Below are 15,337 nucleotides of genomic sequence, written 5' to 3' on the forward strand. Positions count from 1 at the left end.
ACCCTGGAGCTGCCTGTTGACTGATATACCATACTGTTTGTTACTTGCTTATTCATTCTTAACTGTGGACCTTCCTGATCTTGGTTCTGCCTGCTGATTGACATACTGTATTTGTGCTGCTCACTGCTAATCCTTCTTAATTTGCTATTGCTTTCTCCCTTTACATGTATGTACGACAAGACTGTTCTATGTGCAGCGCTTTGATACCCAGAAGGGTCATGTTCATGCTATATAATACGCCACAAATAATTATTAACTAAATAAAAAATTCCATAAATATAAACGCTAATTTAAAAACAAATGTCACTGAGATTCACCAGTTTTTAGTTTACTGGACCAAATATAAATTTAACCCGCCATGTACTGCTTTTGGCCTCACAAGATTGAAAAACAGGAGGAAACAGACATTCTTTCAACTGCTAGCAACAACATCTTCCCTCTGACTGTTGAATGCAGCACCTCAGACTCGTTTCTGGGTATCAGCAGTGATGTCTTAGGCTCACCTTCCATAGTGCATAACAGAGGAGTAGTCATATTCCAGGCCCAGGTTATTGGTGTTCAGTTTGTTAAAGTTGGACAACTTTCCTGCAGTGAGGAAGAGATAAAAAGAGATAGGGCTGAGAAACACAATACTGCATGCAAGACCACTGTATCACATTTAAAGTGGGCCAACACTCATCTCTCCTCACTGCTAGCCCAGTCTGTCTGCTAGGGTAACAGAACCCTAACTTTCTTGCAACATTTCTACTATGAGAACCAGATGGTTTCCTTATCACTTCCGCACTCTTCTGTACACTGCTCCCCACCGCTCATGCTATCTAGCTTGACTCTTTTACCCAGACTTCTGCTACAGGATCAATCCTCTTGCAAACTCAGTGGCTGTTATGTCAGACGTGTTCCCACTCGAACCATAAAAAACCTCTAGCCCTACCTTTTAGTGTCTTGATTTGTTTTATTCATACTCATGAAACTCCCCCTTCCCTTTGGGCTCTATGCTGAATGATTTAAATCTGTGGTTGACCTAACGTTTCTAAAATTGCCAAAAAGTGATCCAACCAACATCCTGTTTTCTTTTCTACAAGACCCTAAGTGACTGGCTTGTTTCAGCTATTACCTCTTATTTTTAACCCAACATAATACATTGTCACCTGCTTTTTTCAACTTTGCTCTCTGGAATCATCCCTTACTCATCTCTAACTTCCTAACCTCTCATCATCGTAACTACTTTTCCTCAATTATCATTCTCTGTATTCTTCACTGCAGTGTTTTACATGATCTCCAGCAATGTTGTTTGTGAAACCTTCCCAACTATGCATCATGGGTATTTGCACTGGAATGTTGTCTTCATACTGTGATTGTTCTCAGTCTCCTGGTGTTGTTAGCTTTCACTGCCATGATCAGCCATTCTATCTGCATAACCCAAGCTTCAGTCTTAGGACATCTGTTTTACCTCCATATGACATCATCTTGTCATTTGGCTTCTCCTACCACCAATATGCTGGTGATGTGCACATCTTTTCACATTTGTAAAGTCACAGATTTTCACCATACTAAACAAACTGTAACACAACTATCAGTCCCTGGGTGTTCCCTACTACCTAAAGTTCCATTCCTGGCCCATCACCACCACTGACACTCCACTCCCCTATCTTCCCGAACTCCAGACACCTTTACACCTTCTCACTTCACCATTGTGTCACTTTGTTACCTGTAACAACCAACACTTTTCTATCCAGCCGCTTAGACTCAGGTCAATTTACTGGTCGTATGTAGAATGGAATACTGTGAGAGATTATTGGTGAGACTCTTGAGTACTGAAAGATGTGGTTAGGAGTTTTTATGCTGTCAATTGATACCGGAGCTCAATTATCCGCTAATTGATTTGTCATAGTGCATATATTTCTGAAAACTCTCTTACTGAAGAAACTATCTTAGAATTATCTTAAAATTAGCCATTGGACCATATCTTGTTTTTTTTAATAAATATTAATTGAAGGAACTATAAATTAAATGTGAAGCAAGTGTTGGAATTCCTTGTTTTGTTAACATAATACAGGCCTGTAGTAGGAGGGATCAAACTCCTTTAGTAATGGGTGATGTGATACAATTTCTTGAGGGCTTTGATGAGGAGAGCAGCAGCAAGTGGTATGCCTTTCAGGTGAGCCAGTGTGGAGCTGGAGTAACCTCTGATTAAGATTAAGGCAGTGGGGCAGTCAAAGTGGGATACAATTGGTACTCATACTGTTGACCTGATTTTGGTTAAGGGTAAGTAGAGTTTACTTTTCTCAGGAGTGAATGCTATTTCCATACTTTCTTGGTTTTCATGGCAATGCATTCATCGGAGAGGTCTCTGTCAAGGATGAGTTCCAGTATTTTCACATTGGCTGTCAGCTGGGGAGGAGGTGTCAAGGTTCTTGTCAGCTAGTCAGGACTGAATCAGACTTCAGTATTTAGTTGTTGTCACAGTTAGGTTTTACTTCTGGGTAGATGATAAACATCCAGTTCTGAATAAGATTGAATCAGGATCTGAGTCATTGAATGTCATCCTCTGATGAGATTATAAAGGAGATGCTGTGTCTTTCAGATGGTTCCTTGAGATTGGTGAGGTAGGAGATAAACGATTGCCAGATCAATTCAGCAAAGACCATGAGTGTTTCCGGGGGTGTGAATATTGGTATTCAACTATTTTGAGGTTGATCAGGATCAAGAGGCTGAGGTTTGTTAATGTCATTGAGGAGCAGGAGGACATCCTTAACTACTTTTATGGTTGCTGTTTTGATGCTGAATCAAGATTTGATTCTGGATTAGAAACATTGTAAGAGACACTTATTGGTGCTCTGCTTCTGTAGTTGTAGAAAGACACCTTTTTCAATGGTCTTTCCGATAAAGAGGAAATTAGTCTTAGATTAGTTGTTTGTAAGGTTGCCTGGGTCTAAGATGGTCTTGATTAGCAGTGCAAGTAGGTGTCCTAGTATGGGTTTGTCTGGGAACGTTTATTAGCTGACTGAGGCATTAACTGAGTTACTAAGAGGTCTGAGGACATCTCAATCATGGGATGTTGTCTTTATAGAATTAGTCTTTAGTGCACTGATGCTGTCAGTTAGACTGCTGAGCAAGAAGAGTCGAAAAGCTGTGCACTTGGGAACAGACTCATTCATGTCTACTTTGTGTTGATGTTCTTAAAAAGATGCTGCTGTATTTGTCACATTGTTGTCCAACAGAAATGAACCGAAGTCACACTAGTATCTGACACACGTTGCAGTAAACAGAGATGCCCAAATGTTGCACTGGTATCCAACAGGCCATTAAGCAAACACAGATGCACAGAAGTCACAGTAGTATCAAACAGGTCATTCAGCAATCAGAGAAGCCCAGGAGTCACACTAGTAGCTGACACACCATGCAGTAGACAGAGATGCACAGAAGTCACAGTAGTCACATTAGTATCTGACACACCATGCAGTAAACAGAGATGCACCAATGTTGCACTAGTATCTATCAGGCCATTAAGAAATCAGAGATGCACAGAAGTCACCCTAGAAGCTGACACACCATGCTGTAAACAGAGATGCACAGAGGTCAGACTAGTAGATGACACACCATGCAATAGATAGAGATGCACAGAAATCACACTAGTAGCTAACACACCATGCAGTAAAAAGAGATGCTCAGAGATCACACTGGTTTCCGGGTGAACCATTCATACAGATGGATGAAGATCAGACAGCAGTCCAATCCTGCACATTATAATATATAGATATACTTTGTTCTTCTTGTCGTCTGTCAGTAAATATAAATCTAGTGGTCAGGTTGGTGCCTGATATTCTATTCAGACAACAGGAGCACAGAGTTCACACTGTTGCCTCTCATGCCTTTCCATCTGTATAGATACACAGGAGTGGACCTGGTTTCAGAGATGCACATCAGTAAATGGCTAAGACCCACCTCGGTACAAAGGACAATGATTCTCGGATTGATTCTAAGATAATAGAGTGCAACCTAAACCTCATTACTCTGCTATTCTGTGCACTAAGCAGTCTTGTTACATTCATTGAACTGTACATGTGTTAGGTCAATGATGTCATAATTACTTAACGAAGGGAGTTGTGCCATGTGATTGGATGGCAGACAGAGCATGAGGGCTCCTGATAAGAGCAAATACCCTGGCTTCACCTTCTTCTTTTACTTTGGTGGCTTTTGGTGATCCCTCCATTACTCTCTAACAGCAAATTATTGTTAATAACATGATTCAAACAACAACAGAAAAAAGTTCTCTCTGATCAGTAGAAGTGATTGGACAGGGCGGAGGTTACTTTACCATCTGCAACAAACTCTGTCACGATTCTCACGTAGTCATCACGGTCGCTGCGGCTCTGCTCATGGTGAAAGCCCAAGACATGGTTGAGCTCATGCTGGATGGTTCCTTTCGACATGCAACCAACTCCTAGTGATACAGTCTGGGGTCCACCGCTCCTTCCCATTCTAGACCAGCAGCTGGGACAGACATTGAGTGAAAGAGAGACAAATATGAAAACTTCTGAAATCTGAGAACAGTGACCTCACTGAGAGAGCAGCCTCAGGGCACAGACTAGACACTCCTGAGACAGCAGCCACAGCAACACAGGATACTAGGTACTCAGAGAGAGCAGCCTCAGGATACAGTATACTAAATACTCCGGGGAAGGAAGCATCACCAGCACAGGATACTAGATCCCCCAGAGAGAGGAGCATCAACAAAACAGGATATTAGGTACCCCAGAGAGAGCAGCATCAGCAACACAGGACACTAGATACCCTAGAGAGAGCTGTTTCAGCAACACAGGATATTAGGCACCCCAGAAAGAGCAGCATCAGCAACACAGGATGCTAGTTATCCCATAGAGAGAGCAGCATCAGCAACACAGGATATTAGATACCCCACAGAGAGCATCAGCAACACAGGATACTAGATACCACAGAGAGAGCAGCATCAGTAACTCATGATATTAGATATCCCAGATAGAGTAGCATCAGCAACACAGAGTATGAGATACAGGATACTAGGTACCCCAGAGAGAGTAGCAAAACATGATACTAGATACCCCAGAGAAAGCGGCCTCAGGGCACAGAATACCAAATAGCCCAGAGAGAGAAGCATCAGCAACACAGGATACTAGGTACCCCAGAGAGTATCAGAAGAAGGATGAAAGTCAGAGCCACCATAACAGTAGTACAATTCAATTCATGATACCTTTTGCATTTGTTCTAAGGATTCCCTGCCTTTTTGCATTTTTGTCAGGTTCTGGGGCCCCTCTACTTGTTCCTTAGGGCCACCCTTTGGCAGATTGAACCTGACATTCTTACACATAGCACTCCAACCACTACTTTTTAACCTGTTGCCTTTTGTTTCAGAGACTGGAGAGAAGTCACAAAGTTCCCACTGGACCAGCCATATGAAAGATTTAGCAGCCCTTCACCTCCCGCATTTGCATCTAAATAGTGACAACTATAATGCAGTGTGGGATGATGAGCTTCCCAGTCTCTCAAAGGAGAGAAACGCCAACCCCATCTGATTGGCTCACTTCTTCAACTTGCAAAGATGCACTGACATAGACTGGCAGTTGACAGCTGCACCTCTGCCTGGCTTTGTGAACATAAGCCGGAGCTGCCCTGCAGTCCCCTGTAATCTTTGTGGGTATGGCCCTCAATGGACCTGTGTGGTCCCTGCAGCTGGTGCTGAGTGCTGCCACCTTCCTCGCAGATGTGAACAAGCTTGACCCCCTGCGGAGGCTCTTGCCTGCCATGGTCCTGCTGACCTTGCCTTCTTGGAGTAGTGTGTTTAGAAAAGCAACACTGCTTCCCTCTGCATGTAACCACGTGGGCATAATTAATTCTACCTACGTGTAATGTTTATATTTGTTAGCACATGTGCGTTGAGCAATACTCACCTACAAGCAATGAATTTACTCTTTTTCCAACAATAAAGACACATGTATGCTACAATCTATGGGGCATATTTAAGAAAAATGGCGCTGCACTGTGTGCAGCGCAACTTTTCTTGCACCCCTTAGCACCCCCCTAACACCACCATGTGTGTGCCATATTTAAACTATGGTGCACCATGGCGGTAGTTAGGGGAATAGCATCAGAATTTTTTATGCTAGTTCAGCGCTTTACAGAATTAGCGTAAAAAATCCTGACGCTAACTGTGCAAAGCACCCAGAGGCCCTTTGTAACTAATGGAAGCCTCTTTTTAACACCTCCTCTGAGCAGGCGTACAAAGTGCCAAAAAATGGTTTGTTTAAGGAAATCTCTTAGATATCCTTCCACCAATGTTTTGGACCCCCTAATGGGAGAACGCCCCCTTTGTATACATCATGCTTGGCGCAGGCATAATTTAGCACAAAGTGTTACAGAGTGGCACAGTACATGCACCGCACCACTTTGTAAATAAGGCGCTGCGTTTTAGGCCTTCTAAAGTGGCGTTGGACTGGAGCTAAGGGCTCCTAAATTTGCCCATATGTATTTCTCTTTTTAAGATTAACTGTGGCTACCTACTCTCTTTGATGTGAATACCAATGAACATTACAACACACTAGTTATGCACCCACCAACACAAGCTGAGGCATGATGACAAATCCTGCTTCACATAGTTTGACTTTGGTAAGCTGTGAAGCCAGTGTCCATCACCTTAGCAATGCCTTCTGAACAAGCTAGTTCTGGACCCACAGATACTACAAACCTATTCTATGTACCAGGGCTTTTTCTATGTACACTGCTTTCCAAATCTATATTTCTGATTCTACACAGTGTCTATTCTTCCAAGGCCATTATTAAGATGCAGACATTGAGCATCCATGTCACAGTGGAACTTAAGTCACCTGGGATTTGTTGTGTGTGAAGAAACCCTTTGTTATGACAAGAGTTTCTTGTAAAGAGGATTGAATGAGTGAATGTCCAGGATCACAAACTGGTGCCTGCTAGACCCATGACCAACAAACATTAATAATACTGTAATATTCAAACTTCATTGTAAAGAACAGATGGCAACCACGGTAGACTACAAGACAAAGAGAGCTGACTGCCCCTGGTGAGACAGGGGCCACAAGAGGATGATGTACACATGGGTGTGACCTAGGAGCAGGCCTGGTCTTTACCCATCTCTAGGTGCAATCTGGATGTAGCTGGTTTCTGTTGTGCGGCTCACAAACCGGATACAGGTCAATGCTGTAAACTCTGAAATAGCAGCAGTGATCTTAGCAGCATCACTTTGACCTGTAGAAGAATGGAGAGTTCACAAGAAGACAGAAATGAGAGCATGTAGAACAAGCCATGTAAGTTCTTCTCTCAGGAACAACCTCCACCACTGACCACAGCAGACACTCACTGTAATCACTGAGAGTGTAGGGTACTTTCACGGTCCCATCACTGGATTTGGGCCAAAAGCAGCTGTTGTCCTTACATATCATGGCATTGCGGCCAGGATTCCCTGCAATGTCTCCGGCATACAGGAGCTGTGTGCTGTCTGGAATGAGAGCAGATGCACTGATTGAGGGAATTAAAGCTCCTATTGTTACGTCTAGCATAAGGAAAGAGATACAGGGCATATGAATGAAGGAAACTTCAACCTTCAGGAGATCAAGTCATCTGTCCATTAACAAATCTACAATAAAAATAACACACATTGCCTTCCAGGAGTGTAACTAACATTAGTACAGCAAGTAGAGTATCATCAGAGCCCTGGGCCTGAGGTGTGCACTATGTTGCAATTATTGCTATCTCTCAACAGAAAACCAGAGTAGGGAGCACATCTCTTTTGGTTACATTAGGGCCCATCACATGCTTGCTATGTCAGTAGTGCCTTTGTATGGGTGGCACTTATTTTATTCAACAGACTCATGCAGACCAAGGAAAGAAGTGGTTTGTCGGCGTGGATGAGGGTCATAGTTCTGAGGGCCACCATGAGCTGTTCCACAGGGGGATGTTGTTGTCGAAGATTAGTACTTCCATTTTGTCTATTTTGAGTTTCAGCCAGTTGTTTTTCATCCAGTGGTCAAAGCTCGTCATAGACTGTGGAAGTTGGCTATCGTGGTGGTAGGGTTTGCTGACAGTGAGAGGATGAGCTGGCTTTCGCCTGCGTAGGAAATTGTGCTTAAGGGGCTCATGTAGGGGAACTGAGTGGGGCTGAGAGACGAGCCTCGAGGAATGCCACAGATGATGTTCTTGGATTCTGGGGTGAACAGTGGTGGGTGCACTCTGGGTTTTCTGGTGAGGAACAAGGTGATCCACTTGAGAGTGTCTCCTTGGATCCAGATGTGATGTAGTCTTTTGATCTTTTGTAATGGGATACAGTGTTGAAAGCTGCCAAGAGGTAGAGGAGGAACAGGGCTGCCATTTTTTCACAATCGAGTATGGGTTCTGATGTCATCGGTGGCAGCAATTAGGGCAGTTTTGGTGTTATGGCTGGTGTGAAATCTGCTTTAGAAGTCATCCAGAAGATAGTTGTTCTCCAGGTGTGCAGTGTGTTGGCGGTTTATGTTTTTTTTAGGACTTTGGCTGGGAAGGGGAGCAGAGAGATTGGACAATAGTTTTGGGGTTAGCTGGGTCAGCAGACTATTTCTTGAGAAGGGGTTTGACTTCTGTCCCTGAAGTACAAGTCATTTGTGCCCACTTTCTGCACCCCTGGGTACTATGGTATTACAGAAGGAGCCGCAGACATCTGTAATACTGATACCACTGGCACACTAGTAGTGCCAACCCTATCTTTAGAGGGTGTTCCCTCAATTACATAGGGGCATGGCCCCGTGCAAATGAGGGCCTCCCTTTGCCTCTGTGCCTGCCCAATATTAAGGATGCGGGTCAAGAAGCAAACATGCCCTTAGGAGGAACACAGACAATGCAACACAAAGGCAATGTCAATGTCCCCCTTGTGGGCAGCCATCTGGAGAGAGTAAAGGGGTCCCATGGACACCCATGACATCCCCCTGCTGGATGGTATACATACTCACTGCACTCACCTGCAAGGGGATCTCTAACCTCTCTTTAAAATGAAGATGGGTTGCTGCCTGCATAGAGAAGCAGTTGCTCCCTGCAGCCTGAGTTTGAAGATGCCCTGGGGGTAGCACCATACAGTGTCTTGTGTACTTTCTTGAAGGTACAATGTGGTTCAAATACAGACAGTGTGCCCTATATGTATTGCGGGCTAAGGATCAGAGATGACTGCTGCTGGGGTGCAAGTAGTTCTAATATTATGTACTGCTTGGCCCCTCTGGGCAAATGTAACTGGTACTGATTTGTGCAAATACTGATTTAAAAAAATAGAGAGGAGTAGGGTCCAGTTCATAGAAGAACACTTCCAACACAGTAAGGTACAAGTTGGATGGGGAGAGGAGTGTTTTGTTATACAAAAGATATATCAATGTTTAAAATGTTTTATTCTTGCATAGACAGTAGTTCAATAGATCATCAAAAAAGCTGATGGCCTACAGTAACAGCCAATCATGCTGTAGCATAAACATTCTACCCTTGGGGACGCCACACTTTAAAGGAAGGCAGGCACTATGTCAGTCACTTTCTTGAATAGACATGACAATGTAACTCCTGCTTCCTGTGCCCCTCTCATGGTCTAAGAGTTCACCTCCTTTACCAGAGTTGTTAAAGTTGATTCTATGTGATATAAGTACAGCTGACTGCTCTATGAACTCCACAACTATTTTGCCGGAACCTCTCACTAGTCACCACTTAATGGTACACTTGATATTTGTTTTGTTTCCTGCTAGGGTCTTGCACTGTTTCTATTGACACTCATTTATTTCATGAAACACTTTTTAATCTAAACCCTATGCATGGGAACTCAACAGGAAGGCGAAGCGTTTGATGAATTTTTGACAAGTTTACGCAGTTTATCAATGCACTGTAATTTTGGACCCATCACTGATGAGATGATCAGGGATCAGATCATTGTACATGTGAGGAGCAAAAGGATTCAGGAACAATTATGGGTGATGGGGGATCCAAAATTACAGGACGTAATAAATACGGCCAAAGCACTGGAACAATCGGAAAAATGGATGAGGACAGTACAAAATGCTGAAAAAAGTAACTCAACGAACGGGGATGTAGTCCGGGCTGTTGGAAATAATACTGGCTATAATAGATTCACATTGAAGGGTACTACAGGAAAGAAGAGAGATGATAGGAGTAAGAAAAGAGATAAAATGTCATGTGAGAGGGAAAAGGGGGTAGTACTTTCTATTAAAAATAATGTCATCGACAAAACTGTAAAAGTTGTTAAACAACCGAGGTGTACAATAGTTGTTGAAGGTCAAGAACCAGAACTCATGGCGGATTCTGATTCTCCTTGGACGATCATCACACATGATTATTTTGCGGAAAAGTTTAAGTCACTGTGGAATGTATCAAACTTAGCCTCCTCTGACATAGTGGCTGAGGGGTTTGACGGTACAACAATCAATATTCTTGGATATGTGGAGACTTCTGTGTGTTTTAAAGGGCGTACTGCTGTGATCAAGTTCTTTGTTGCAGAGAAAGGCGTTAATGTCCTGGGATGGAGGGATCAAGCTGAATTGGGTATAATTCTGAACCCCAGGGCAATTGAACCAGTGATGTTGGTGGGGGCGGGGCATCTAATTGGATTACATCCAAATTTCCTAGGCAAATTAAAAAATTACAGACATAGAATTAAGCTCAAAGAGAATGCCAAACCGGTTGTGCAGAAATTAAGAAATGTTCCCATTGGTATACGCGAGGAGTTGAGAAATAGTTTGGATGAATTGGTGAAGGAGGGTGTCATTGAGGAAGTGGAGTCATCTGAATGGGTTTCTCCCATTGTTTTGGCTTGTAAACCAGATAAATCGTTGAGGCTATGTGTTGACCTGAGGGCTTTGAATGCTAATATCATAGTTAATTGCCATCTCCTACCAAAATTTAATGAAGCTGTTAGCATGCATGAAGAAGCGAAGATATTCTCTACGTTGGATCTGAGGTCAGCCTATAACCAGATTGAACTCACAGAAGACTCTCGTCATCTCACTGTATTTATCACGCCTCAGGGTCCATATCAATTTAAACGTATGCCGTTTGGATTAGCAGCCGCGGCATCTGTGTTCCAGAGGGCAATGTTTATAATGTTTTAAGAAATGGATAAGTTTGTTAAGTGTTTCCAGGATGATGTCTTAATTTATTCTAAAAACAAACAGGAACACAGAGACCATCTGGAAAAAGTGTGCGAGGTATTCAATAGGAATGGGCTAACTCTGAAGTTTAAAAAATGACATTTTTTTGCAGAGTCTGTCGAGTATTTGGGGCACACCATCTCAGGGGACGGGGTTGTGCCAAAAAGATCTCTGGGTAAAACAATAGTGGATGAACCTATGCCTGACAATCGTGAAAAGCTTTTATCCTTTGCAGGGTTATGTGAATACTACAGCAAATTTATTGAGAATTTTGCGACTAAAATGGAACCTTTAAGAGAGTTAACCCGTAAAAATGTGGAGTTTGAGTGGTCGGATAGGCAAGAATGTGCATTTGAGACTATAAAAAAGGAAATTGTGTGTGCACCTACCCTCAGACCTTTCCATATGAAAGATCTGTGTATCGTGACAGTGGATGCCAGTATGTATGGTATTGGAGGTGTTTTGTCACAAAAATTTGGAAAAGATGAATGGAATTTTACATTTGCTTCTCGCACTTTGAATGATGCGGAGAGGAGATATGCAGTTATCGAGAAGGAGTTGGTTGCATGTGTTTGGGCAATTGAGCATTTTCGCAACTACATATGGGGCTCACGGTTTGTACTTCGTACTGATCACAAGCCGCTTGTGGGCATTTTATCCCCTGGTGGTGGCTGGAATGCAACTGATCAGATTGCAAGATTGGTATCGAGACTGCAGGAATATTCTTTTGACGTTGAGTATGTGCCTGGTAAAAGCAATTCAGTGGCAGATTGTTTGTCGCATCTACCTCAAGCAGCCCCTGTTAAGCCAGATAGAGGTGAAACAGGAGATTTGGACATTGTTTTGGTAGTGTCTGAATTCATTGCTAAAGAGTTTAAATCTGTGGAGGAGAAGGAATGGTTTGAAAAAGATCAAGAGGACTCTGTGTCGCAACAAGTCAAACGTTACGTGAAATTGGGTTGGCCAAGGAAGGAAAATATATTAGAAGAGGTGGCTCCTTTCTTTAAGATAAGAGAGGAGTTGGAAATTGAGAATGATCTTTTATTTAAGAAGGGGAAATGTATTCCACCTATGGGCATGCAATCGGTGAATTTAAGTTTGGCCCATCTTGGTCACCCAGGAATGTCGTCCATGAAAAAATTGATACGTACCTCTTTTTGGTGGCCTGGTATGGATAAGATGGCGGAAAGGACGGTTAGGGAGTGTAGTATATGTACTAACGCTGAAAAAATGCTGAAGACCGTGCCTGCACCTTTGCGTCCTGTACCATGGCCAGATTCCCCACGGCAAAAATTAGGATTGGATATTTCTGGTCCATTCTCGTTTCTACCTCATGAAGCAAGGTTTGCCTTGGTGCTTGTTGATTACCATTCCAAGTGGCCAGAAGTAAAGTTAGTTCCGCAAGTGCCCTTGAGTGTGGTCATTGAATTCCTTAAGGAAGTATTTGCAAAGGAAGGGTATCCTGAGATTCTTGTAACTGATAATGGGGTTCAACTGGTTTTGAAAGAGATGCAAAGTTTCCTTAAGTACTGCAACATCAAACATGTGACCACCTCTTTGTATGAACCACAAGAGAATGGTCAGGTGGAGAGGTTTAATCGCGTACTTAAAGATTGTATTAGTTGGGCATGGAGTTTTGGAGGAGCTTGGAAGGAGAAGGTAAGGGAGAAGTTGTAGTATTACCGTATTACCCCACATAGCACCACAGGGGTCAGTCCATTTAGATTGTTAAGAGGTAGAGATCATGTGTCTAAGCTTTGTCCCTGGTGGTTCAAAAAGATATGTGGTAAAGGTAATTGTGTGCTTGATATTGAGAGAGTTAAAGATTACGTGATGTCACAACAGGAAAAGAGCAAGGAATCATATGATAGGAAGTGGAAGGTGAGAGAGCCTACATGAATTGTAGGTGATTGGGTCAGGGTAAGAAAGCCAGGTTTTATAAGAAAAGACATGCCTAAGTTTGGAAGAGCCATGAAGGTTGTAAAGGTGTTCAATAAGAAGGCGGTTACACAGGATGGCAGAGTTTGGAATGTTAACAGACTAGCAAGGTGTCCTCCTGGAAAAGGTGGTAAGTTGGATCTTACGGTTCGGGGTCCATTGTGAGTGGGAGGTTTGTAGAACCCGTTGATGCGGATGCGATTGATGGTGGTGCTAGCGGTGTGATTGATGAAGAAGAATGTTTCGTTGAGACTGATAGTTCTGTGTACAATAGAGATTGGGAGAGCAATGATAGCAATGGAAGGAGTGGTATGGATGAAGGTGTTTAAGGTGATTCTATTGCATCAAGAGTGAAGTTTGATGGGCGTATTAGACAGAGATCTTCACGGTTAGTTGATTATGTGTAGTTATTTATGCCATTCCTCTTTGTTCTTGGTATATATCTTTATATTTATTAATTTCTCTTTATGTGGTTACTCTATTTGTTATTTTGTCAAGGGGGTAAATGTGTTGTATTCTGTTGTTATGTTCCTTGGCGGTCACTTTACGGAATGTATAAATGGAATGTAAATACGTGGGGATTGGGAATGGAATGTGAGGGTGGAATGGGCTGGTGACTTTTACGTTGGACGCTGTAGAAACAAAATGCTTTTAGCTGCACGGAATAAAATCTATAAAACCTACCTCGTTCCTCGTTCCTGCGTCCTGCATATTACAGAAACAGAGTTCAAAGGAAGACAGTAGTATCAGGGTATCCGTCGAGCTTGAGACAGATATTGCCTTCTGCACAAAGTGGGATCTGGGGTCCAGCTGATTTAAAATTGGGAGGTTTTCCAGATGCAGGGATCCAGGAGTAAGAAGAATCAAAAATGGAAGTTGCAGTGGGCGGTTGTCAGTGGTGAGAGTGTGAAGAGTCAGTAATATGAGCTTGCATGTGTGATTGAGTCATGTAGCTGCAGGGGCACAGACGTTAACAGACCTGAAGGACACTAAGAAAGTATATGGTGACCATCAGGGAGGCAGTGGTGGTGGTGCCAGCAATCGCTCCAAGGAGATTAAAGGAGTTTAGATTGGGGAGGCTGTGGCCTGATTAGGAAATTTGAAGGGGGAAATATAACAGCCTAATAAAGTACATCAGCACTAGAGAGTTGATGAAGTTTTTATATGCATTGCATGCGAAGCCAGACGCTTTATTGCTGTTCCTCTATCTGAGTGTGTTTGCAGCACTCTACGTGTGTGTACATGTGTTGGGAGTCACAGTGCATGTATGTGTTTTCCAAGGTTCATTTAGAGCTGGCACCATGTGCAGGTATCTCCCACCCTGGCTCCCAGAATGTCCTGTTTTGTTCTTACCCTCGTTCTCTCTGCTGATGATCTCAAAGACATCCAAGCTCTTGCCTTCAGGTCAGTGTTCTGCATCTGGAAGTTAAGGCACATTTCCATTCCACATCAATACTGAACCTGTTGGCCACATACACATTTCACACACACTAATGAGAGAATATCATGTTACTTACCATGATGTGCCTTTGGCTTGTCAAAGAAAACCTGCAGAAGGAAAGGTTTTAAATGTTTCATTACTAGGATGTGTTCCAATTATTTCTTTGATGTATTAGAAACAAATCTTGCAAACATCAAACAACTTATTTGAATGATCAGATGGTGGCATCAGGTCTGTCTGCCAACTACACAAAGCATATACATTGTTAATGTACCTCTACTATCTACGCACTACACCAAGAATGTACCCATGTGTGCACAGTTTACACAGGTCATGGAAGGCATAAATGCACCAGAACAATCTACACATTGTACATAGAGAGTAAGTGCACCAGCACCATTTGCACACTAGGAGAAAGGCGTTGACATTTATACACACAGTGCAGGACATGTAACTGCACTTGTGCCACATAAAATATACATGGACAGGTGTAAATGAGATAATTTTAACCCTGTATAGTTTGATTTGGTCCATTTCAGGACACACAAGGTGAGTACAAGTGTGCTGCTCTCCTGACCAGAATTCAATCAGGGCCACACTTGGGGAGCAAGATGTGCTGCAGGTCTAAATAATACAGGTATCAGACCTCACACCTGAACAAGGGCACACATAGTTAAACACAAATCAGAGTACTTATGTGTTGAAGGTCTCCCTAAACAGTTACTGCCCCTCACCAGTAACAGGTGCACAGTGTGGTTCTATTGAGAGGCTTTACCTGCACACA

General features: G+C 42.9%; 1 long non-coding RNA gene across 1 annotated transcript; it reads right to left on the reverse strand.

The window, feature by feature from the left end:
* Positions 1-7,167: 7,167 nt before the first annotated feature.
* Positions 7,168-14,539, reverse strand: LOC138283732 (uncharacterized). The gene is made up of 3 exons (XR_011201298.1): positions 14,466-14,539; positions 7,367-7,504; positions 7,168-7,254 (listed from the first exon to the last, which is right to left on the reverse strand). It is a non-coding gene; the product is annotated as an uncharacterized lncRNA (long non-coding RNA).
* Positions 14,540-15,337: the final 798 nt, after the last annotated feature.

This window comes from Pleurodeles waltl, chromosome 3_1 (genome assembly GCF_031143425.1).
Source record: "Pleurodeles waltl isolate 20211129_DDA chromosome 3_1, aPleWal1.hap1.20221129, whole genome shotgun sequence".
In the NCBI taxonomy this organism is placed as follows: domain Eukaryota; kingdom Metazoa; phylum Chordata; class Amphibia; order Caudata; family Salamandridae; genus Pleurodeles; species Pleurodeles waltl.